At 43.8% G+C, this 27,196-nt stretch overlaps 1 protein-coding gene across 1 annotated transcript in view; it reads left to right on the top strand.

The window, feature by feature from the left end:
- CDH19 (cadherin 19) overlaps nt 1-27,196 on the top strand; it is a 1,180,733-nt gene that overhangs the window by 223,648 nt on the left and 929,889 nt on the right. The gene's annotated exons all lie outside the window — the stretch shown is intronic.

The following is a 27,196-nucleotide window of genomic DNA, read 5'->3' as shown; positions in this document are numbered from 1 at the left end:
AGGGAGTCCGAGTCAGTCACGGTGACACAGTCCGGACACGGTCTCTCTCTCTGCTGCGCACAAGGTTTGGCGAGGACGACTAACCACGCGCTACAACCAGGCCAGCAAGAACCTCAACCGACGTCACAACAGCGCACGCATCCCGGCGAAATGGCCAATCACTGCATGGCTTCACATGAAGTCACACAGTGATTGGCCTTAACAGTGCGGCTGAGGCAGTGTGTGCCACCCCCACGCGCGGCATCCAATGATGGATGCTGCGCAGTGGACCAGCCAATCCTGGCGCTGCATGCAGCGCCAGGATTGGCTAGGGGGGCACATTTGCTGCTCGCCCAGTCGCCCTATGTAAACCCCGGGGGCTGCGGCCGGCTAAATTGGTTCAGATGCTCCGTCCATTACCACCCCCTTTTTGTACCGCTTTTGGCCGCCATAAGTGTGGCAGGGTATGCTCAGACGTGAGTCCCTTGCTCACTTTGCCACTGGATTCAAGCAAGCCCGGCTGAAGACGGCTGTAATGCCAGAAACCGGTCCTCGGAAGCTTGTTTCCGGTCCAGGGAAGGCATGGCTTGGCAGTTCGGGCTGGACTGTTCCCATGAGGCACAGGGTCAGACTGATTTGCATATAGCCATGTCTGAACTGGGGTGGCGGAGTGGGCTAAAGAACGGTGATGGATTAGACCCAGATCTTTTGACTGGGTGTGAGTGTTTGATTGGTTCAGATGCTCCGCCCATTACCACCCCTTTTTGTACCGCTTTTGGCCACCATAAGTGTGGCAGGGTATGCTCAGACGTGAGTCCCTTGCTCACTTTGCCACTGGATTCAAGCAAGCCGGGCTGAAGACGGCTGTAATGCCAGAAACCGGTCCTCGGAAGCTTGTTTCCGGTCAAGGGAAGGCATGGCTTAGCAGTTCGGGCTGGACGGTTCCCATGAGGCACAGGGTCAGACTGATTTGCATATAGCCATGTCTGAACTGGGGTGGCGGAGTGGGCTAAAGAACGGTGATGGATTAGACCCAGATCTTTTGACTGGGTGTGAGTGTTTGATTGGTTCAGATGCTCCGTCCATTACCACCCCTTTTTGTACCGCTTTTGGCTGCCATAAGTGTGGCCGGGTATGCTCAGACGTGAGTCCCTTGCTCACTTTGCCACTGGATTCAAGCAAGCCGGGCTGAAGACGACTGTAATGCCAGAAACCGGTCCTCGGAAGCTTGTTTCCGGTCCAGGGAAGGCATGGCTTGGCAGTTCGGGCTGGACTGTTCCCATGAGGCACAGGGTCAGACTGATTTGCATATAGCCATGTCTGAACTGGGGTGGCGGAGTGGGCTAAAGAACGGTGATGGATTAGACCCAGATCTTTTGACTGGGTGTGAGTGTTTGATTGGTTCAGATGCTCCGTCCATTACCACCCCTTTTTGTATCGCTTTTGGCCGCCATAAGTGTGGCAGGGTATGCTCAGACGTGAGTCCCTTGCTCACTTTGCCACTGGATTCAAGCAAGCCGGGCTGAAGACGGCTGTAATGCCAGAAACCGGTCCTCGGAAGCTTGTTTCCGGTCCAGGGAAGGCATGGCTTGGCAGTTCGGGCTGGACTGTTCCCATGAGGCACAGGGTCAGTCTGATTTGCATATAGCCATGTCTGAACTGGGGTGGCGGAGTGGGCTAAAGAACGGTGATGGATTAGACCCAGATATTTTGACTGGGTGTGAGTGTTTGATTGGTTCAGATGCCCCGTCCATTACCACCCCTTTTTGTACCGCTTTTGGCCGCCATAAGTGTGGCAGGGTATGCTCAGACGTGAGTCCCTTGCTCACTTTCCCACTGGATTCAAGCAAGCCGGGCTGAAGACGGCTGTAATGCCAGAAACCGGTCCTCGGAAGCTTGTTTCCAGTCCAGGGAAGGCATGGCTTGGCAGTTCGGGCTGGACTGTTCCCATGAGGCACAGGGTCAGACTGATTTGCATATAGCCAAGTCTGAACTGGGGTGCCGGAGTGGGCTAAAGAACGGTGATGGATTAGACCCAGATCTTTTGACTGGGTGTGAGTGTTTGATTGGTTCAGATGCTCCGTCCATTACCACCCCTTTTTGTACCGCTTTTGGCCGCCATAAGTGTGGCAGGGTATGCTCAGACGTGATTCCCTTGCTCACTTTGCCACTGAATTCAAGCAAGCCGGGCTGAAGACGGCTGTAATGCCAGAAACCGGTCCTCGGAAGCTTGTTTCCGGTCCAGGGAAGGCATGGCTTGGCAGTTCAGGCTGGACTGTTCCCATGAGGCACAGGGTCAGACTGATTTGCATATAGCCATGTCTGAACTGGGGTGGCGGAGTGGGCTAAAGAACGGTGATGGATTAGACCCAGATCTTTTGACTGGGTGTGAGTGTTTGATTGGTTCAGATGCTCCGTCCATTACCACTCCTTTTTGTACCGCGGCCGGCTAAACGAGCACCCCTCTAAGGGGAACCTGCAGTGCGCATGCTCGGGCAAGTTTCTCACCAAATTGCACTTGCGCACTACGGTCTGCTGCAGCCTTAGTGTGTGAGACTGTCTGTAACTCAAGCTGCAGCAGGCTGAGGCCACCCCCCCCGCGCACTCCGAAATCACCGGGTGTGTCCCGGATTCCCGGATTGTAATTGAAATATTGCTATAGTAATGCGCGATGCACATTGACACCGCGCGACGCCCCGACTGTGGGTCCATGTGGCTGGTGGGGCTACGCCCCTACGCCCCAATGGACGCACCGCGGCTGCCCATTTTCCCATGGATATATGCAACTGTGAGTATTCCTTATTCTGTGAGACAGGATTACAACCATTATTGTGGTATGTGATGGAAATGACCATACCTCACCGTCCTATACTACTCTATCTATTATACAAAAGCATGATGACTGCCACATCCATTCAGAAGCGTTTTGAGGAGTTGCCCTGGGACACTCACCTCTTCTCTTTGGGGCTTGAGCGCTTGGTGATGTGAAAATGAACAGGCTGTCAACAAGATAAATAATATTTGCTCATTATTACAAGACTATCAGAGATAGAGTGAAAATGGGAATGTGATAAAGGTGCAGACAACAGGACTTTGCATTGTGTATTTTGTTATTTAGCTTTTGTATTACAAATAGAAATATCTAGTATTAGCATGCCAAGTACTATTGACTAAAAAGCCAGAACTGTTGGAAGATAACACATATGCTACAGGGACACTTAGACCTTCATTCTCAACTACAAGTTTTAAGAGTCTCTGACCTGGAATTATTGGGCCCAATTCACAGAACTAACTTAAGACAAAATCCTAAACTTACTATAATTTTGGTATTCACAGAAGGCACTTACTCATTTTGTTATACACAGAAGGCACTTACTCATTCGGTATTCACAGAAGGCACTTACTCATTTCGGTATTCACAGAAGTTAGGAGTCCTAACTTTCGGACTCCTAAATGCCTTCTGTGAATACCAAATGTCTTAAAGTCAGGATTTTTCTCAGTTTAGGAGTAGTAAAGTTAGGACTCCTAACTTTAGGACTCCTAAATGCCTTCTGTGAATACCGAAAGTCTTAAAGTTAGGATTTTCTCAGTTTAGGAGTCCTAACTTTACTACTCCTAAACTGACAAAAATCCTAACTTTAAGACATTGTAGTAAGTTTAGGATTTTGTCTTAAGTTAGTTCTGTAAATCGGGCCCAGAGCATTTACAAACTCCGAACCTAATAGTTCTGGACCCAGAAGCCCCAGACTCAGAGACATCTGAGTAGCTGTGGGCCACTGTTATGTCTTGCCCTCACCTGTTCATGTACTTCAAAATGGGGGTAGCAGAAAACGCTCCCTGCAACTGAAATTAAATGAGCTGTGCCCTCCCGCCACCCCTACCCCCTTTCCAATCAATCAACCTGGGTAAAAAAAACGACTCAAAATATTCATTTCCAGGTGGGGGGACACGTAAGATTGGGTCTATTATTACTGAGTCCACATGTTTTCCCCATCTCAGGGGGAAAAAGTGTAATCCTCATTATTTAAGGGAAGATACAGGTCGGTATCATAATTTTTGTCACAGTACATCCCTGCATAAATAATGGGGAAGTTAGAATGAGGCCCTTAGTGGTTTAATTATTTGAAGAAGTTGGGTACTTTAGCGGAGGCCTGACTTAGTGATACGCACAATAAGCAGGTCTATTTGATGTGCATATGCCAGGGGCTGTGCACTTTGATATATCTGAGGAACGCATTCTGCTTTTATAGTAGAGGCTGCCTATTGTGTCTATTAGAGGTCTGCCTACATACTGTGAATGTGTTATGGTGCAGCCTGTACCTATTGGGCAGGATGACAGAACTGCTACTCATAATCGATTCAGTGATACTAAAGTTACCACCTCTATTCACAGATTACTCATGGGGTCGCACTACTGGTTACTGACCAAATGGTTAGCAGATAGATTGCTGAGGATCATTTTGGACCCTAAAGGTCACCTCTTTGAGTAAGAAAGAGAGAGAACAATATTATTCATTGACAGTGATCTATATATAAATGTCCACTGTCTATCACTACCAAACGTCTCACATTTGTTTGCTACCCAACTTTTCCACCTCTTCTATCTCTCTCTCTCGCTTCCTAGTCCTGCTTGCTCAATACTTTACCTTGCCTTTCCTTTTCTATCTATTTTCTTTATCAGTACCTCCTCTCTGCTTCATCTCTCTATTCTCCTCCTCTCTTTTTCGGTTTACTCTCCCTACCTCATCTCACTCTCTCTACAGCCTTCTTTGTTCTTTGCTATTACCCACATCTCTGCTTCTACTTCTTTCTTTATCACACAACACAATCTATTTCTCACCCTCTGTTTTTCTCACTCTCTCTTCCTATCACTATATCAACCTCCCCACTCTTTTTGTGCCTCACCTATGTCTCCCTACTTTAACTCTTTTATCTCAACAGCTCATTTCACTTTCTACCCTTCACAGTTTTCCTTTCTTCCCTTCTCTCACTGACCGCTCTATTCATCTGACCTGTCTTTCCATATGCCTCTTCTCATTTGCCCCTCTCTTTTTCTCACAACTCTCTTCACCTTGCATTTTCTTTATGTATCTCTCACTACATCACCTATTATCTATCTTTATCTCTCTCTGCCTTTATGTCTAATTCATTTTTCTTTCTTACTTCTTTCACTGTATTTTCCTAAAATGAAAATCATGCATTTATTTGTAAATATATGCATATTTTTTATAAACTGTACAATTGAGGTTTGGGGACAATATGTTAGCATTGTCAATGATTTATTTAAAGTTAATGTGTAAATGACAATCACTGCTGCAGTCTGAGAACATAGGTTGAATGACTGATGTAACCTTTATGTATGTATGTGTATGATATTTCTGTAGTGCTGCCAAGGACCGTAGATTAGCATAAAGTCAAAGAGTGATAGAAGTTATAGGTGGGTTGTGGATGGTTAATGTATTAGTGATGTAATGTTCTTTTAGGAAGTGAGTCTTCAACTCCTTCCAAAATGAAAGCAGCATTACAGAGGTTTGGGAGGGAAAGATAAACTGTTTCCAGATCCTGGTTGCATAGATGGAAAAGTCTTGCAGCTTTTCCTTTCTTTTTTGCACTTCTTAGTCTGCTACCTGGTCATGGCTGGGATACCAGTGGGTGAGAACCACTGGAAATGGTGAGCTGGTCTGCAAATTTAGTGGGGGTGTTGGTCGTGATAGCTTTGTAAATGATGCAGCTAGTTATAAAGATGATGCAAGTCCGCAAATGAAGCCAATACACTTTCATCATGTTGTAGGTGATGTGATCATATTTTTTCAGGCTGTCGATGAGATTATCCTGCAGAATGTAGGATGCATGTAAGGAGTACCAGTGTGGTATCTCTGAGGCAGGGCAACCGTTTATTACTACTCTCTAGATGCAAGAGTATGAGGTAGCTTTCTGGAAGAAACACTTTCACTTCAAGAGCTGGTACCAGCTTGTCTTGTATTTTTTACAATGTGCTCTCCAAACCTGTAAGAGCTCTGTAAATTAATAGCACTGTGTCTGAGCATGTAAACATGTGGTAAAACATGTGGCTCTCATGTGTATGTTGTGTATGCATGAAATTGTGAGATGCCTGAAATGTTTATTTTCCCACTCTTCAGAGACAATATCAGGCATAACCCCTCGACTTTCCAAATACTATGGAGAGAGGGAGGTTTGCAAACTTTGTTGGCTTGCCTAGTGTAATGCTCTGCACTTTAAAACAGCACCAGACACCACTGTCCTGATTTTAAACATTTGCTGTTTTCACTGCTCTCATAAAGACTGCCTTCCTTTGTTCTATCTCACGCCATTCTGCATTGATGTCTGTTATTTATATCTAGAGCACACAGGGGATGTGTTTGAGAGTGAGTACTTTTCAAGGTTATAATCCTGGTAATTGGAACATATTGCAATCATTTGTGGAGCTGATTGAGGACTGAAATAATTGGTCTTGGTAACATTTTTAGAGGATTATTGGTGGACACTTATTGAGTATTAGCATAGATCGCAAGATGGCCGCTGGAGAAGGAGCACCTCCAGAGGCGCTCCTGGGGTAAGGGATCGCAATCTGCGTAAATCCCTGGCAAACCCCCCCATCGAGCCTAACAATCCATCGGGGCTATCTTTAAAGACTATTTTGGAGAGATTTTCTTTTTTCTTACCTGAAGACTTATGCGGCGAGTCTTGCCCCCTCTCGAACTCCTAGCTCGAGCCGTGGGGATCGCCCGCTGCTTGCCGAGGGCTCCGCTGCTGCCTCGTCTGATCTTCACCTCCTGGAGCCTGCCGCCGGCCTGAAACGGAGTGGCCGCCAGCGCTTTCTGCGCCCGTCGAGTCCTGCCTGCGGAAGCCACCACCCCCTCCCGCTGAGGTTCCCGAAGTCTCTTCATGTGGACGTCTCGGCAAAAGCATTACAACGGAGTGACCACCAGTGCTTCCTTGCGCGACCAGTCCGCCTCCCGAAGTCCAGAGGCGTCCCGCCGGAGATCTCAACACGAGGATCAAGGTAAGGGTGGCCCCCTGCCCCCCCTCCCGCTCCCGAAAGACTGCCGTTTCTACAGACTTCCACTGCGGCGGCCCGCATGACCCTCCCACCTCTCCCGTGGCCACCACCAGGAATAAGGGATCGAGGTGCAACTCACTCGTACCAACCCGCCACCCTCTCTCCTTCACTGCACCATCACCGAGCCTAAGAGTGCTCTCAGATCCGTTGGCATCTCCGCTCAGCGCTCACTCCTGGGAGCAGCCGACAAACATATCTCGGTTTGTTTTTCACCCTGACACTTTGTGTAAGTTTTTTCGTGTCTACTGGCTCAAAAGACCAATGGCTTAAACAAAGAAGTCAATCTTATTGGTTGTCGGCTTCACACTATCTACAGCCAAGTGTAAATTGCCCGTTTTTCACCATGTTGCTGGCTTTCTTCTTGTAAGCACAACTTTAAGTCAATATGGCTTCCCCCTAATCAGTGCCCATAGAAAGAGGACGGCACCGATTAGGCAACCCCCCTCCTCAGAAAGAAACCTGCACAATTTCTGGCTGCAGCTACAGCAACCGAAACTAAAAGAGGACTGTCTTTTCACTGCAACTGAAAGAGGACTACTCCTTTCTCTACCTCTGTGGTGGCCATCTTGCAGTGGCACTAACCCAACTTACAGCCTCATACGACGACAGTCATTCTCACCTCTCCCTACCCTCCACAACTGGAAAAAATTACCGCTATCTACCTCTCCCTAATCTGAAAGTGGTCTCATCACTCTCATCTAATCATTAAGACTATTCTTAACACATAAATATTGTTTAACGATGACCCCTATGTCGGATGCCCACTGATCCAGTTTTCGCTTGTGCATACCCATCTCTGGCCATCATGGTTGGCCCTGCTTTAACCGCCTACGGCCCTAACGCCTTCACACTGGTCTACCCTCCAAACATCCCCAAAAATGCCTTAAAAGCATTAAAACACCGCACCCTGAAAAACCATCCAGAGACACTGATTGCGGACCTACGTCTCTGTGCGGACTTAGGCACTGTCACCAATGACTTGGTTTTTTACTCCAGAAGAATCCCTGCTTGGCTTAACACCTTCTCACTATTCCTTAATGTCCACTCTTCCAGGTCCATTCCTCATGGCACTAAGCTCACAATAGCGCCTTCAATGACTTTGCGTGCTGACCTCACCATCACCCTCTACAAAAGCGGCATTGTACTGGCCCAAGCCTCACCTAAAAACCTTGACAAATTCTCAGAGCTTTTCACTACTCTCCGAAACCATGTGCAAGACACAAGGTCGCCGACCAACACCCGGCCAAACCGTACCCCCTCCCCCTTGCCCTATCCAGATCACCCGAAACCCATCATTACGCCTACAATCTTCCCTAACGCCATGAACCTGAGTCTTCCCCTCTACTCGAGTCCACCCCCATACGCTTCCCACCCTGAATACACGGCCCCCATCACACTGTACCTTAACCCCATCAGGCCGCCTTCTTCTACACCGAGCAAACCTAACACTGTACCTTTGACCCCCTCCCCCCGTCCTCCCACTTCGATATCCAAGACTACTACCTCTACATCACCAATGACCTGGGCTACAGCAGGTCAAACCCGCCCCGCTAACACTCAATCCACTCCCTCTATGAACCAACACACTATCCATCGTAGCCACCAAGCCCCGCAACCCTCAATGACTCCCACGGCACCACACACAATCCATCCTAGCCACACAGCCCCACACCCCTCAACGACTCCTACGGTACCAACTCAGGGCAACACCTCCAACACTCAAGCCACCTCTCCTACGACTCCCAGTTCAGTCCATCCGGGCCCTCCTACACCCCACTCCGCAGACATTTCTTCCATACACTCCAGAGCGTCCTTAATAATCCAGAACATCCATTCCTCCTTCCTCAATCTTACAAAACTCCTCCACCTCGCTGAACTCTCCTTCGCAAAGCTCATGCCCCAGACTGCCTCCCTTCTTATTCCAGAGCTCCCAAAACGACCACTACCGACAACCTCTAGACATCGGCGCCCTCACATGCTCACTAGCTACTTGTCCGAGGAGGAAACTCTTGACCTTGCCCTCTCCTACAACCCCTCCCCCACCACAACTAATCCACTAGATCTCACCGAAAAAGAAATCCAGGACCTCCTTCTGGACCTTAACACAGCCCCTACTTCCACCTGTCTACCTGTTGTGAGTGACGTGAGTGTCGCACACCCCATCCACACGGTAGCCATCGACCCACACAGACCAGCCCCCCCTAGCAACAGAAGAATGCTCAGAAGTAACCTCACGCCAGTGCCCTTGGCCGTTCCGACCCTCGCCACCACCCCTCTCCCTGCCCTGACAGGCCTCTTAATCAACTGTCGCTCGGCAGTGAAGCATGCGGCTGATATCGCCGCACTCATCCTGAACAACAACATCGACATAGCCATTCTTACAGAATCCTGGCTTAATGATTCCTCATCCCCATGCCTCGACCTCTTAATCCCCCCTAACTTCAACATTGTCAGACTCGACAGACCACACAACAAAAAAGGAGGTGGAATTGCCTGCATCCATCGCGCTAACCTCCTTGTCACTGAGCTTGCAACGAATACTACTGACTCCTGCGAATATCTAGCCCTCTCAGTCTTCAGTAGCACCATCCACACATGTAACCTACACATCTTTTATCACCCCCCAGGCACAAACGAACTTTTTACCGACTACCTCATGGAAGTTATTACGGCTAAGAACTCCCCTAACTCCAAGGACATCTTCCTCGGCGACTTCAACTTGCACTGGAATGATCTTAAAGATCCCCATGTCAACGCCATTAAAGACCTCCTGACCGATCTAGCCTTGACCCAAGCTTGCCCTCTCCCAAACCACTCGAAAGGAGCCACTCTTGACTGGATCATCTCCAAGGATACCACCGTCAAGCTCACCTCGATAGAGCCCTGCGACTGGTCTGACCACCATACCATCACCTTTCTGTTACCCAGCACACGCAAGACAAAGACACCACAACAGGTACTCCCAAAGCGCTGGGTCAGAGACACCAAAAACCTAGACATCAACATGCTTGAGATCCGCTGCAAAACAGACCTACCACCCCCCTCCCACATCACCTCGGTCAGTGACCTTAATGATCACTATTCGACTACCATGTCAAGCATCCTGGATGACCTAGCCCCTCTTAAACTAAAAAGAACTCAAGTCAAAGATAAAAACCCATGGTTCACTGGTTCCCTCAACAACGAGAGAAGATCCCTCCGACAGCATGAAAGAACCTGGAGACAGCACCCCTCAACAGACCACCTAAAACTCCTTCGCCAGGCCAGAAATATCTACAACAAGAACATTGACCAACTCTAAAAAAGAATTCTTCAGAGCGGAACTAGAAAACGCCCAGAATAGACCGCGCAAACTCTTTGAGATGGTTAAACTTCAATCGAACAAACTATCCAAAACAGTGAAAGAAAACCCCAAGTCTCTCATCTCCTCTGAGGCTTTCTCCACTTTTTTCACAAACAAAATCAAAACCTTAGATACTGAACTTAAGGCTGCCTCCTTCCCCCCCCTGAACTTTGACCCTTTGCCTCCTCCTTCCTTGCCACCACGACTCTTACCAAAGAATTTAGCTCACTGGTCTGAGTTTGCATCCTATGACGAAATCTCTGTCGCGAAAATCCTGGCCTCCCTGAACCCTAACAACCACTTTAATGACCCGCTCCCTTCAAACTGTCTCGCGACCGTTACCAAATCCATCATCCCTAGCTGGACTGCAATCATTAATGCCTCCCTACGACAGGGCTCAATACCGACCTCGCTGAAAACAGGCCAAGTCATACCCATTCTGAAAAAACCGTCGCTGGACCCAGCCTCCCCAGACAACTTCAGACCAATTTCAAACATCCAGCTCCTTGCGAAAGTGCTGGAAAAGTGTGTTCAACTACAGCTTAGTCACCACATCAACAAATACCATCTACTGGACGACTGTCAATCAGGTTTCCGACCCGGTCACAGCACCGAAACCACCATGCTCCACATCGTTGATGACGCTCTTCAAGCCCTTGACCAAGACAAAACCTGTCTCCTGATCCTCCTTGATCTTTCATCGGCCTTCGACACGGTCAACCATGCGATGCTACTCGAACGCCTCAAACTCAGGATGGGACTAGATGGCATAGTCCTCGACTGGTTCAAATCCTACCTCCAAAACCGATCTCAGAGTTTTTTAGTCAATGGCGAACTGTCCGCTCCTTCCGATGTCTCGGTGGGAGTCCCTCAGGGATCAACATTGTCCCCTACCCTCTTCAATCTCTATCTGGAACCCCTGGCCGAAGTCCTGCGCAATGCAAATATCTCCTTTCATATGTACGCTGATGACACTCAGATCTATATAAAAATCTCATCTCTGGCAGAGATCCTCACCCTGAAAGAAACCCTGAAGCTGACTGTCAGATGGCCATCCTCCAATCAACTAAAACTTAATGCCAAGAAAACTGAGGGGCATATTATCAAGGGGGTTTATCTCCGCTTTTTTGGCTTTAAAAGCCAAGAAAGCGGAGATAAAATTATCTCCCTATTACCTAGCTGTCGCTAACACCAGTTAGCGACAGCTAGTAGGAGATAGCGACCATCTTGTGCCCCACGTTGCATGTCAGTGATATTTATCACTAATGACATGCAAAGTGGGCGTGCCAAGATGTTAGCCACTGGAAACAGTCGCTAACATCGCTATCTCCTATTACCAACTTTTGGAGATATTCGCGCTAAGCGCGAATATCTCCAAAAGCTAACACCTGCCCTGAGCAGTTCTTAGCCATGTTATCCAATGGGAGGTGGATAACATGGCTAAGAGCATTAGCTCGGTAATGCATGAATATCGCTGACTTTTCAGCGATATTCATGCATTGCGGCCGTTTTTTATCGCATTTGCGATAAACCTTGATAATAGCAAGGTTTATCTGCGATAATTTCTGACGATGCTTAGCGTTAAAAAATTCGTTGCTAAGCATCGTTAGCGATAAATATCGCTTAACGTTGGTAATATGCCCCTGAGTTCCTTCTAATCTCCCCACCCAAGAACAACCCTGACATCCAGACATGGATTAAAGCCATCACAGCCTTAAACTGTTCCCCGACCATTGTGAAATCTGCCAAATCTCTGGGAATCACCTTGGATTATAACCTAAACATGCGAGACCACATCAACACAATGGCGAAATCGGCCAGATTCCACCTGAGCTACCTATGGAAATTGAAACCCTTTCTAGACGCTCCGGACCTCAAACTTGCTGTTCAATCATTAGTCATCTCTCGACTGGAATACGGTTGCTCCACCCTCTCTGGCTTACCTAAGATCTCGCTGGCTCCCTTAAAAGCCTGCCTCAACGCAGCCGCCAGACTACTTACAGGCTCAAAAAAATTGGATCACATCACTCCTCACTTGAAAGCGTTAAACTGGCTCCCCTTCGAGGCGAGGATCCACTTCAAGCTGGCATGCATCACGCACAAGGCCCTTCACTCTAAATCCCCTGCGTATCTTGCTCAGAAGCTTGTGCTATCTGGTGGAAACAGACACTCAAGATCGACCAAGGCCCTCCTACTCCGGCCTGCACGCTTTAGGAAAAGAACAACCTACAATAGGGGTTTCACTGGAGCTGCACCAAGAATATGGAACTCCCTCCCTCCTGACATTAGAAAAATCCCTTCCTTTGCTCGCTTCAAAAAGGAGGCCAAGTCCTTTCTCATGGGTAAATTCCTTGGCTAAACTCTTTCCGTCAGCCACCTGAGAGAATGTTGCCCTATCCTGCGCCCTTGCACACCACTGTATTTGACTTTTGTATTATTTGTATTACATTCATTGTACTTTACTTATCCTTGTTGTATAGCTTCTCACATCCCCCAGGTACAGTACCCTCTGCTACCCTGTCCCACCTTCATCCCTTGACTCTCTGTAAGCCCTCCTTTGTACCTAGTTTTCATCGTTTATCGTGTGATATGTCCCTGTATTATTCTACTGTATCTGTAAAGCGCTCTGATACCCTCACGGGTCATGTTCGCGCTCTATAAAACCTTAAAATAAATATCACTAGGTCCTATCACGGTGACACTAATATATATCAGTTGAAACCATTTATGTTTATTAAGTTCAATTGTTTTATTGTGGTATCGTTAAAATCCAGTTACAGTGCACTGATGCTTTTGGCCAGAAAAGCTTTAAAATGTACTACTCTCACCTTCAGAGCGATTATATGGCATAACCCCTACCATTACTTAGTGGGCCAACTGCAACGCTACCTATGAAGTTATCTTTAATAAAATCCTTAAATCATATATAATTGAACCACATGCCATTTGCCATCATATTGCAAACAAATTAATGGAAATGACCCCAAATTTACAATAAAGCCATATTTAAATTAGATCACCTTTTGATTAATCTGATCACTCTCATATGCTTAATGCACCTTGGAAGGGACCCTCAATTCTCCTGTAAATCTAGGTTTAAATCAAATTCTGTTTTGAGTAAGGTTGTTAGCTAATGTGCTTAAGTTGTAAGACTGGGCGAAAATATTTTCAGTAATCTTCGGTATATCCACAGCCCACTGTTTGCAATTTGTCACTCACATCCTCCAAACGCCCTCGGGGATCACACTGTAACGAAATATACAGAATGAATATAAACCGTCTGTTTTCAAATATCACCAAAATTAAAGATTTTATTTATAAACAGATTTTGCAGATAGAAACCTTTACTTCCTGTCATAATGCCCTCTTGTTATTATGTGGGGCCATACCCCCACAAACTTATACTTCTGGCAACGGGCCTGATCACATCATATGCCCACCGTCTACTGCACGCCTTCTCTCCTCTTATTTTCTCACAGTCCCATCCTTCCTCAACTCCCACGCTTCAATGACCCTGACCACATTTCACAGATTATGTTACAGAGGGTTTTGGTGTATTACAGAGCTTTGCGAGTCACACTTTGGGCAAAATATAAGAAACGTGGTCGGCAACAGGTTTAACACACAAAAATCAACGCTATATTGCTTAGGCCATGTTTTTTCTTTCAAATATAAGGGTGGTTTCAAGTCGACACATGTGCCCCTTTCCCAGAGAAAAAAAAGCTGGCATTTGTTAATTTCTTCAGATGCTACAAGAAACAGTTATTTGGAATAAGAATTTGAATACAATCCTGTGTATTCATGTTCAACTTGCAATTTTTATGTTGCTATTTGGTCTAATAAACATTTAGGAACAGTTCAGGTCGCTTTAAAATATGGTTCAGTGATTTTTCCTTGTATCTGCTGCTTTAAGCTTACTTTTCAAAAAGAAAGAAATACAATTATTTGCTTATTGTGTCATTATTTTTACAGGCATTGACATAAAAATTACAATAATTGTCAGATGGAAACCTTCATTTCAAGTAAAATAACTTTCAAAAAATAACTTTAAGACAAGTCTACACACACAGGCGTTCGGGGATGTACAGAATATTTCAAAGAAGTTGAAGAAATTGATTGTTGATCCCAACCTACCCCCACACATGCAATTCAGAGCTTGAGGAGTATTTCAATACTAATCACACACAGATGGCAAACCACGCCAAGACGGACAGGCTTATCTACTATATAATTATTATATTTAACCCGTTGGCTGCTGCCGTCGGCCAACGGTCGTTGCGAGCACTACCTTGGTAGTGCTGCGCACGTCCGTTGGCCGACGCTGCCCCACCCGTTTTTTGAACGTTCAGCACTGGAGCAGAACGTTCGAAGCAGCCAACGGGTTAATAAAGACTGGTTACGATTGCATGCTGATGAAGTACAACCCAATACCTAGAGGAAAGGAGGCTGTAAAATTTCGATGAGATCTGCCATATATCTCTGTGTAGAGTCATAATTGTCTGGTAGTTACTAAAAACCTTCTGCAAATTAGCACATAATGAAAAGATCAGTCCAAATTCAAGTTAATTAAAAACAAGTTCCACACCTAGAATCTCTGATATATGATGTGTATGTACTGTTGCAACTATTCCTTTATAACTGTCAAGTTCTAATTTTTCTTTTTGCGAAATGTTTCTTTTTTTACTGCACGTTTGTGTGGCATTTCGTTCCTTTATGTAGGGCTCCAGGTGTTATGGTATGTATTTTTTTGACATTTCAGTCTGTATTTATCCATATTTAAATGTTGCTTATTTTATCTATATTTTCCATATTTATTGTGGGTTTTATGGAAAAAATTAAGATTAAATGTGTATATTTCCACATGTATCTATCCGATAAATGTACACGGTTACTTGACAGGTTTTATTGATATAAACACTGACAGATGACAAATAGCACTTGCATGAAAACATGCACATTTTATTTTCAACTTTATGCATATCTACTGATTTTTAAGCCACATAACTAAAATGTATGTCTTATTTAACCCCCACACCTGTCAATCCACACAGCTATTGGGCTAGCAGTCATGACAGACGGCATTTACAATCACTCAAAAAACTAATTTACATTTTTATCCATATTTAAAATTACATATCAACTAAACCAAATGGTTTTCTGTCTGTATTTATCTGTAAAAATCAGTAAAAACAGAAAACAGGGAGTCTTACTTATGTGTGACACTTTGAATGACACTTTGTTGGGATTATTAGAAAATACATATTTGCATATATTAATATCAATATATTTATAAAAGCAACTCAAGTGCTGGGGCTGAACTGATCTGATCAGCATCTCAACTTGTAAGATCATCCTGAACCCTTTCCTATGGTCAGAGCTGATGCCACTTGTGGAGCTGAGCTGTACGCTGGCTTATTTATATATTGAATTTCTTGCTTTCAAAACTCCCTCTAGCAAAACAGTCAGTAGTGTGAATAACAGAGCTTTCAGGCACACAGGCAGTAAATCCTAGCCAGCTCAATTGAGCTAATGCTGAAGCTATGGAAACCAGGGTGAAAGCAATTGTCTTTTCTGAAAACCCACCACTACGTTGTCAAGGAGCTACATGCTCTTTTAATTTAATTAACTGCCTGTTATGGTTCAGGGAGACTCAGCTCGGCCTATCAGTAGATTAAAATCCAATTCTGCTTTAGCGCTCCTGAAACATCCAAGCATATTCCACCCCTCTGTAATGTCTACACTACAAAGGACATTATTAGAAATAGTGTGGTTGTATACAACATCAACGAAAGACCTCAAGACAGTATTTTTCAAAGTGCAGTGTTATAACTGACTTCATGTGAAAATTAACATATGCAAATACTCAAACATGTGTAGTACATTGGAGGCACATTGGTTGGATACCACAAATGCCAGACTCTTCACCAGATTCTGTCATAATTAAAAGGCTGTGCGACACGGATCTGCTACCAATTTATGTGTAATGTAGGAAAGTGGAATATTAGTAGGTGGGGGTATTCACATTCAGCTAGTAAAAATGTCACAATCACTAATAAGATCAGTCACGGCTCAATAAATGAATCCTTACTCAAACCTTGTTAGCTTGGCAAACGAGCAGTCAGGCTTAACTTAAGAAGCAGGTATGTGTACAGCATTTAATACCACCAAAACAGCAAGTGAGTAAGAGACACAACACAATAAAAATCCAACATTAATTTATAAAAATATAGAATATTTGTATCTTCAAAACAACACCAAAATGGGAAAAAAACAATGCAGGGAACCGGATATATTAATTTTCAAAGAGCAGATTAAAAATTGTGCATTCGAGCTCCAAAAAGCTTAAGGCACCACTTGTGGCTATCTGGTCGCACTGGACTGGGACAAAGTCAAAGCTTTAGGCTGACCGTGAGGGTGCACGGGTCAAATATGAGGAGGGCTAGGTCCTAGTCAAAAATTTACTCTTGGATTTAGTCTTTTTTTTTGTGCTTTTATCTCGTCTTCGGGCCCGTTGGCGGGTCCTCTGGTTTCTCCGATCAGAAATTCGAGTAGACCACAATGGCCTGCTGCATCGCAGTGAAAAGACAGGCATTGAATCCTTGCAGTTGACAGCAATGAGGGTCTTGAAGCAGTCAACGGCTTCCCTCTTGAAATCTAGTTGGGCTCTACCTGGAGCTTTTCAGCTGGATGAGCCAACAAAGTTTATCTTATTGGTCAGTCGACGTCGGCAGCTTGTCAACAAAGTTTATCTGATTGGCGAGTCGATGTTGGCAGCTTGTCTCTCGACATCGAGCCGGACTCCTCCTGGAGCTTTCATGCCAAACTTTACAAAAAGCTTCCAAACTTTTAAATCTTCCTGTCTCTTGGTTCCTTCAGGGAAAATAAGTAACTACTAGCTCAATCCAGGGGATCAGAGATTCTGGATTGCCTCTTGGGGGCTAGGACTCATTTACCAACTGCACAATGCAAAGTCCAGGAAAAATTCAGTTGCAGGTGGTCAGCTGGGGTCATCCTCTTTTTGGTCTTGCAGGTGACTTGCTCTGTTGTACCGGTTGCTGATCAGAGTGTCGACTCCTTTGCATTTGAGTCAGGCACAGTCCTTTTTTGATGCTGTCTGAGGGTTCAGCAGGGCAGTCCTCCTTCTTCTGATGTTCCAGGCAGCTTTCTGAGGAGCTCCTACATCTCTCCCATATTCATCCTCCAATATGGGCTGGCAAGAGGTAGAAAACACCCTAACCAATAGGGGTATATTGTTCCTTTCTCTGATATGACCACTTCCTGTGATGTTAAGCATATTTTTGACCCAGAATGCACTGTTCTCCCAAAAATCGATATGGAGAAATGATTTCCTTGGTGTGTGTTTGGGTAACCCAACCCAAAGCTGTAGCTAACAACTCACAATGCTCCCCTTCCAGCCTCTCTCCTAATCTAATTCGGGGGGCTCCATTCTGGCTGGGGATCAATGAAGTGGGGGTGGCCTGGATCCTGTGACATCTGTTCTCCTGTCTTTGAAGTCCAGCTTATCTCCCCAGCCATCTTACTCTCCCTGGTTTCTCCAGGAAGCAAATATCCTCTCACCAAATAGTTGTACTGTTTCAACCCCAGGCCTCTTACCCCCTACTCAGAGAGCAGCTTGGCTCAGGCTATCAAAGGCTGACCAATCAGAAGAGGTTGCTACAGGACTGCTTTATGTAACTTCAGGATTGTAAGTTCTAAAACAACGTTCCAGTAATATTTACATTAAATCCACCTTTGGTAAGTTGTTGGGTTTAATGTTGACCATTATTTTGATACTTTGAATGGAATTGATAGCTAGCTCCAATCAAAAGTTAGACTTTATTGAGTGTTAGCCTATGGGGCTAGCAGCACTACAAAAGGGGGAAACAACGTTGGCTGTTTTTCTTTACCAGGCCATATAAAACAACTCTTGTATTGTTCACTTTTTATAACAATACACCCTACCCTGGGGCACCTAGGGTAGAAAGTAGAGGTGGCATAGGGTATGAAAAGGTAGTTTTGGCTTTGGAATGACATTTAATTCCAAAGTCAAACTTGAATATAGTTTTATTTTAAAACTAGCCTGCAAGGCAGACCTGGCTTTAAAATGGCACCAGATACCACTGGGCTTTTAAACCTAGATACCCTACTAGATACAAGGGACTTGCAGGTAGGTTGTCTTGGCCAATTGGAATTATACCATTTACCATATACTTTTAGAGGACAAAGCACTGGCCCTGGGCCTGATGATCAGGGCACAGGGCGCTTTCAGAGTAGTAACCATCAGCGGCAGTCCAAAAATGGGTGTGCTCAGGGCAAAAAGGACAACTTTCCTACATGAAACATAGGAGGTCCTTATCTGCCTAAATAATAGAAATATTTTTGTTTACCAAGACATAATGCCACCATCAAAATCATTTTTAACTATCCCTAATTTGAACGTTCTTGTCATCTCATGAGTCCAAGCAATTAACTAATAAAGTGTCAGACCTTCCAAAACTCTAGCCAAGCAGAGTCACTCGGTATGTGTCCTCAAATCAAAGAATTGTTGGGTAAACCAAAAAAACCCGACTCTGAACCGTTTTTAGAGCCTTCTGGTTCACGAGCGGAATTTCAAGATGGCGGCTGACTGGGGAAACGAGTCAGCAGTCTAGTTGTTGTGTACATCTTCAGGTGCCGGTGTTCAGATGAAGCGCGTGCTCGAATTCGAGTGCGCACTTCACCTGAGTAAACCGAGGAGTTAACCGGAGATTTCCAGTGCTAGTATCCTTTCCCTATTTTCCTCTTTTCCAAGAGCGTCGCGTCTTCCCCCTTTTTCGCCCGCTATTCCGTCGGGTTTATTCTTTCCCCTTCCCTTCCCTTCCCTTCCTAAGAAGAACTCCACGAAGTTCGTAGACTGAAGAACAGAAGACTTACTGAATTACCAACATTCCGGAGCATTTCCTGAAAAGTTCGAGACCGTCTTGTCAGCGTCTGAAATCAAAAGAAAAGCCAAAGAGAGTTCAGATAACTGACATTGTACAGTGAATATATTGAGAGTTAAGCGTTAACAGAAATAGCGAAAATATCGAGAGTGACAAATGTATTTAGGATGAGTTAAGAGGCACAAAGTGTCAACAATAAGTAAAAGAGAGTTCACAGAGTAGAATTTAGGAATTACGTTGGAAAATACTTACCTATGTGCTATTTTGGAATAGCAGACAAATCTGAAAAGTAACCAGAGGAGAAAGATAAATAACAAGAACACTTAACGATCTAAGAAGAAAAGAATAACTCATAACTAGGAAAGGCTATAAAGAGTAACAGCTTCTAGACACGGTAAGAGAGTAGAGAGAGAGAATATTTAAAGATATCCACCACAGAAAAGAGTAGAGATTAATGTAAGTGTATTTACAGATACCAGGTAATTAGAAGCAAAGTTGGAAGAGAGAGAAGAGAAATAGAAAAGGAGAGAAGCACTGATCTCTGGAAAGTTAGGTAAGAATTAGACAGAATATAACAAGGATATCAGAGATAGGGAGGAGAAGTACTTATTATCTCTTTCTATTGGCATTAGGACTTCTAAGTAGTTGTCAACAAAACCAGTAAGACAAGAGAAGCCCAATAACATATCCAGAGCAGTCTCTTCTACTGTTTATTATTTTATCCACTATCCCCTTTCCCCCTTGGGGGTTCTTGAGGGTTGAGTTTATATAACGGACTCTGGGAACTCTCGAGGTGGAGTTGGACTAAGCAGCTACCTGTTCCTTTGCAAGTCGTGGTAAGAGTTCACTTGAGTACCTTGACATAAAGTAAAGCAGAAATGTAATACATATGATACATATGAATTTGTGGACAATACATGTCACAATTTCCTGCTTTCTACAGCAAGCCTCTCAAAAGAAAGAATACATAAATGCTACATTTATAAGTGCTACTGCTGCCCAGAACCAGTGTGTTCAGATACAGATACAGAACTAAGTATGACTTAATTGGACTTAAAGGTTTTTTAAAGTTTCTGAAAGGATGGTTCTGTGGCAGCTAGACAGAGGTCCTTAAGCGGCAATGTAAAAGAATGTCCTCCCAGTTTACCTAGTTTGAAAAGGAGACTGTACAGTAGCTTGCCACCAGAGGACCTGAGTAGTTTCTTTGCAACATAATGATGGATCAGATTTTGACAATATGTAGGTCCCTTCTTTTAGAAGGCATTGAAAGTCTGGACTAAGGTACGAACGTCATCCTTTTATGTATGGGGTGCCAATGCAGATCTCTCAGATGTCAGAAGATAGATTGATGTCAGGGAAGGTTCAATATGACTCTCAACACCCTATTACTCTCTAAATCGCCAATGGGACTCCTCAGGTTGCTGGATCGATTTGACATTTTCTACAGAGAGTGGGGATTAAAGATCAATATGAACAAGATGAAATATATGGACTTAAACCCAGGTTGTCTAAATAGGGAAATCCTAGACCACCAGGGACCTCTCTTGAGCGAGTGCACTCTATTGATTATTTGGGCATGACTCTTACCGATTATCTGGGGTGGCATTTACACATTATGCATCGCAGGCTCAAATTAAAGCAATTGACGGGAGGTCTCATTAAGAAGTTATTACAATCACAGTTTTGCCCAATTCAGCCAGCCCTAGAAATATACAATTCACAAGTGTTAGGGTTGGCATACTATTGAGCAGAACTGTGGGGACTCCCTCATATGATCCCCATTATAGCAGTAGAAAACCATTTCATGTGGCAGTAAATTGGGCTCCCTGTAAGTACTCCCCTGCTTTCGCTCAGCTTAGATATTGGGCTGAGACCAGTCAATTTCAAGACAGGGCTGCGTCCCTTACTCGATTGGAGAAGAGTCTGGCTCACCCCAGAGCTCTACTTATGCCATAAATGTCTGGAGGAAATACTGGCTATACCTGGCTCAACTGTTTTCTCATGGATCAGGTATAATACCCGTTCAGGAAATAGGGCTTGAGAGTCTGTGGAATTCACCGGAGGTATCAAGGGCAACTTCTAGGACTATAGTTAGAGCTATGTACTGGCAATTCAAGGACACTGTGTTGCACTCTTAGCCAAGTGGTGGTTCTATTGTTTTTCTGGCTGACCATTAAACAGTTAAATGGGCCAATCAATAGACCAATCAGGGATCCCAGTGCCTAACGTGCGGGGCCCCTACCGAAATGGTTGTGCACATCCTGTTTTCTGTCTCCTCTAAGATAATTGTAGGAAAAGATGGATTGTTCCGCTGTGTCAGAATCTGTAAATCAAAGATATTGAAGTGCCTGCCAGGATATTGAGATACAACGAAAATCATCTAATTTTATTCCGTGAAGCCGATTTCTGCTAGGCATGTGGAGAATCAGACAGAGCAAGAGGGCATAACACAAGAATGCAAGGGTACCCTAAAAAGTCGACACAATTCCCCTCCATCGAATGATATTAGTGCTGCATAAATTGCGGTAACCACCAATGGATTTTATGATGTTGCATTGCACTATTTTACTTAGGGCCCCTGGTGTGGATTATTTAGGAAAGGTTGAATATGCACAAGGCACTTTATGACATGAAACCTGATGAACTGTTCACTTTTTCTATTATATAAAGTTGATCAAAATAGATGGGAGACTGTACTGTTGGACTGAGGTACAGATTATTGCCAATGTTTTTATCCACCCTGTAAATACTATCTTTTTATGATGATTGTTTTTATACTTTTATATTATTTCTTTGTTGTTATTTTGCTTTTAGGGCTTTGAACCAAAATAAATCTTTTCTGACTGACTAACTCTCGCTGTGGCATTCTGACCTATCTGGAACCATTGGATCAGATACTTAGGGAGCCCTAAATAAAGGGCTTTCCCATCAATAATTCCTGCTATGATTGGGTAGTGGATTACAGTTTTGCTAGTAGAAGCAGGATGAATATCCAATACATTTCCTAACGCTTTCAAAATAGGAAAAGTAAGTGACAGATACAGAGGCCATCTGAGACTTAATGGACAGATCCTGATCAACTATAATTCCAAGGCTTCTCACCTTCTTAGCTGTGATAGGTGTTTCAACCAACTCAAATGGACACTACTAGTATGACCAGATATAATTGGATTTGCTGAATATCGGGATCTCTTTTTCCTCTGAGTTTAGCTTCAGACAACTTTCTTGCACCCAAGATGCCACAGAGGTCAGCAGGTCTTAAAGTTCTCTTGTGAGAAATTGATGTTTTCTTCCAAGGAGTGAATCAGATTATCATAATATATGATTTGAGGCCATAAGATTGAACCAACTTTGCCAGGAGGGCCACGTGTATATTAAATAACTCATGGCTCATGGAGGATTCCTGTGGCACTCCATATTTATTCTGCATGGGAGGTGATCAAACGGAAGTTGAACAAAGATTCCAGTGGATAATAATAAGAGACTGGATTGAATGTTGAGGAGAGGTCTAACAAGGCCAGTACCACAGAGGTACTTCCATCCATTAGTGAGCAAATGTACTTGGCCACTTCTTGAAGGGCAGAAATCATGACAAGCATTTGTTGAAAACCCAATTGGGAGTCATCCACCAGCTGATTTATTACTAAAGACAGCAATAGTTCACAATTCACCTGAGACGAGTATAAAATTAGCCGCCATTACTGGAGCAGTAATCAGATCTTGGCTTTTGAGCCTGCTTTCAGACTGAAGGAAACGGTGATGGAGTTGAGAGAGGAGTTCATAAGATGACATAAATAAGGGCTATTAGAATCTTTGCCTAATATGTAGGTAAAAGGAGGAGATGGGTCTGTGAAGGAACAAGATTTTTGTCGTCAACAGCTGCCTTAGTCTCATCTAGAGTGATTGGGGTGACGTTGCAAAGATAATGGGATCAGTGATGAAAGAAAGAAAATCTCCTGGTGTTGTTTGTGTGGCAAAATTGTTGTAGGTGTAAGTCATTTTAGTCCCTACACTAACATGATAATGTTGTGAAGGAATGCCACTGGATATCCTGCATAAGCTTCATAAATAGTTCCTGTCCACTATGCAGCAGACAGATACTTTGTTTGTCCCTGGTTTAGTCTTCAATGGAAAGATTTTCTACTTCCATCATCTATACGGTTGTGGCTATTCGCATAGCTCTGAATGTTGTTTACTTTGGTCTTATGTGCACCAATATGTTACATATTATGGTATGCTAGTAATGCTTTAAAATGACCATTTGACCTACTGCATCAATCATAAAAGGAGTAATGTGAATACATTATCTATGAAAAACAAACCTTGCAGACAAATGCACGTTATGGACTTCTTTGAAAAGCAAGCATTCGATAAACGTTGTCATCTCATTAATCCCCTCTAGACTACATAAGGAGAGAGTCTTGGAGGAATTAAAAAGATACAATTCTAGTGTTTGGCTATTGCAAGATGCATTAACCTCCTTTAATCTGATCAAACTAATCTGTGATATCTAATGCACAGAGCTATTTGGTTATCAAAAGTATAAACCTGTGATGGATATTGCCACACATTTAATTTAAGTGGATTCCCTCCAAGACATCAGAGATTGTTATTTCTGTGCAGAAGCCAATTGATTTTAACTACAGTACATGTCAGATTAGAATCAAGATAGCATTGAAAATGTGTCTATGAGTGGAAACATTCATGTAAGAAAGTGTAGATGTTTGCATGATTAGCCCCCACTTTTTGCTGGATGTGATTTCGAACTGTAAGTGCACTGTATTCCTGCTAACCAGGTTCCCAGTGCCAGATCTCTTTCCCAAAACACTGTATGACTATTGGCAGAACTTCAGCTCCCCTTGTAAATCCCTAGTAAGTGGTACCCCTGGTACCTAGGCCATGGGTACCAAAAAGGGTCCTCTGGGGCTGCAGCACTGGTTATGTCACCCCAGGGTCCCCTCACCAAGGCTAAGCATTCTGCCATTGCAGTCTAAGTGTCTTGGTACAGGAAAACCCAACGTTTGTGCCATGACTCCTATGCACTACGTAAGATATTGTTAAGTCACCCCTACTGTAGGCCTTTAATCCTAAGGAAGGGTGCACTATATCATATGTGTGGTCATATCGGCATGAGCAGATATGCCCCTAAAATGTCCTGTCCATTCTGTGATGTTGTAAGTGAACAGGGAATCCATAAAGAGGACATGGGCTGTATACTTTTCAACAGGTGTTTCCTAGCTTCATGATGGCTAAGATGTTTCAAAGGTTCCTGAGTGGCCAACTATCCCAAGATCACCTCTCCAAGTTGGCTGCTCCGGACCGCGAGGACCCTAAAGACATATGATGCTCGGCTGGCCTGTTCACACTGCACCCTCCCCACCGTCTCCAGCAGCTCTTCTTTTGTGAATCCCAGGACCTTCTGACCTCCTCCCTCTAAGGAGACCCACCAAACTTACCTGTAAGGCCACTTGTGGAGTTCGTTTTTAAGTGGCCCGCTTCCTCTTTGCGCACTAGTTTCCAAAACCCTCAGCACTCTGTTCCCGCCCGATCCGGGATGCTCTTCAACTTCACCTGCTGGAACTTTGGACCTGCTTCTGAAATCAACCTAAAACAAGAAGGTGAACTTCATGAAAGCATTGTCTGGTTTTATGTGCATTTTTCCTCTTTTCCCCATTGTTTCCTATGGTGCGTAATTGTGCAGAAAAGTGATATATTTTCCAAACTTTGAAAAATAGTGACTCCGAAACTGTGTCCTTGTCTTAAAAAATACATAAAAATCGCCTTTATTTTTATATATTGGTCTCAGATTTTTTCTTGAGTGTGTGTCTCATTTATTGCCTCTCTCAGTAAAGCAAATGCTTAGCACTACCTTCTGATACGCCTAACTATCACAAAAAGAGCACTAGAATGATCTGCTTTTAGCTATGTGGACCATTTGGGGATTCTCTGGACTCTCTGCACAGTGTACTTCTTTTTAGTACACTATATAGAGAACTCACAATTCAATATTCAACACATCCAAGAAAGTCCTCATTAATTTCAACAATGTTATGTAAAAGCACAGAAATCGCCCAATACGGCGTTGAGAAGTCTGGAAAATCAGTCAATAAACCCAAACATAGATGTATACCATAAATAATTTAGGGACAAGTGGAGGGACTAGCAGGGACTTGGAATAAGGGCCTCTTTAATAAATAGCAGAAAAAACAAATACCATGCAGTTGTCTATACCACATTTATCAAATACAACAATTGATAATGGAATAGAAAGAATAGAAATAGATGTGGTAGCTTAAAAAAAAGAACAATATTTGGTTTATAGAATGGTGATGAGAATGAGAAATCTGTCCTCAAAAGAGTACTGTAAACATTTCGGGTTACATTCACATAACTTTATGTACTTTCTGTGATTAATTCACAACTTTTTCTAAAAGGATGTCTTGTACACAGCTTTCAACCAATAATTTGAGCCTTCATTTTGACATTAAAGAAGCAAAATCTTAGTTTGACAATTCAGTTGCACATTGATACATTGGTCCTGCTGGCATAGTTTAAATGAATGAGATAAAACATATTATGTAATGTTATCTACTTAGCATTCCACATATCATTATTAAAATACTATGTGCCCTTTAGTCGAATTTGCATTTAATTACTCCTGTATGATAATCTGGCCCTTTATTGCCATCATTCTTTCATGTAGCCAATGTCCCCATGTGCTTTGTTTTCAATTACCCCCATTGTGTTTCTAATAAATTGTGTTAGTGATTGAGGGGGCTGATAACCCTACTCAAGCAACAATCACAATCCTTGTCAGGGTGAATCACAAAAGTCATTATATTAACATGTGCTAACCCTTTGGTAGCTTGGCACAAAAGCAGGCAGGTTTAACTTGGAGGCACTTAAATTGGGTTACTGGTTGGCTGGGGTGTGACCCCTGGTCAAGCAGCAACCACAATCCTAGACTGGGTAAGGCACAAGCAAACCCCAAATTAACCAGTGATCACCCTGGCATCCTTGGCCTGGTCTCCACTGGGTAGGCGTAGGAGTGGCGCAACCAGGAGAAATACTTTAATTTCTCCTTGTTTTTTCCTCTTTCGATGTATGCTGCATTCTGCAGCATGCATAGAAAGAGGAACATTTTTATCAATTATTGTTTTTGTGAGAACTAATTAAGGTCAGTTATGTTTACAAAAAACAGGCCAAACTTCTTTCACATTAATTTCTCAAACCCTTTTCAAGACATTCATAAATTTTTCATTATTCAACACTTATTCCATATTATTCTTTCATTTTTCCCCTTCTATTGTGTCTTGTCTTCATTGACATCTAAATATATGGGCACATTAAAATATCCCATGGGTGGAGATGCATTTTATCACCACTACATACCCTGTATTTTATCCAAACCTTACATTTTTAAGAGCAAAATGTCTCACTAAAGTGAAACGGAGATCATGCTCCTTAGTAAGTATACCTCCTTCGACAAAATAACATGGTGGCCAGACTCTGGACCCCCCTCGGCCAAACACGGTCTCTGTAGTAAAAAAGCTAGGGGTGAAATTCAATGCTGCTCTATCCTTTAAGCCACAAGCTCTTGAAGTGGCAAGAGCATGTTTCAACTTGATAAAATCACAAAAAAAATGTTTTGACTATCTCCCACTTGCAGCAAGAAAGACAGTTACTGTCGCATTATTTACAACCAGACTGGATTATTGTAAGTCTATATGCAGACCAACTAAACAAATTCTTTAAAAACTGCAGGTAGTACAACATGTAGCTGCCAGGCTTGTGCTGAAACTACCATATCGCTCGTCTGCCTCAGCTGCCCTTAGGACACTCCATTGTCTCCCCATACTTGGAGCATTTTAT

This window comes from Lissotriton helveticus, chromosome 4_1 (assembly GCF_964261635.1).
Source record: "Lissotriton helveticus chromosome 4_1, aLisHel1.1, whole genome shotgun sequence".
Classification (NCBI taxonomy): Eukaryota; Metazoa; Chordata; class Amphibia; order Caudata; family Salamandridae; genus Lissotriton; species Lissotriton helveticus.
Note: the sequence above shows the minus strand (reverse complement) of the source record. Positions and strands in the feature narration are given on the sequence as shown.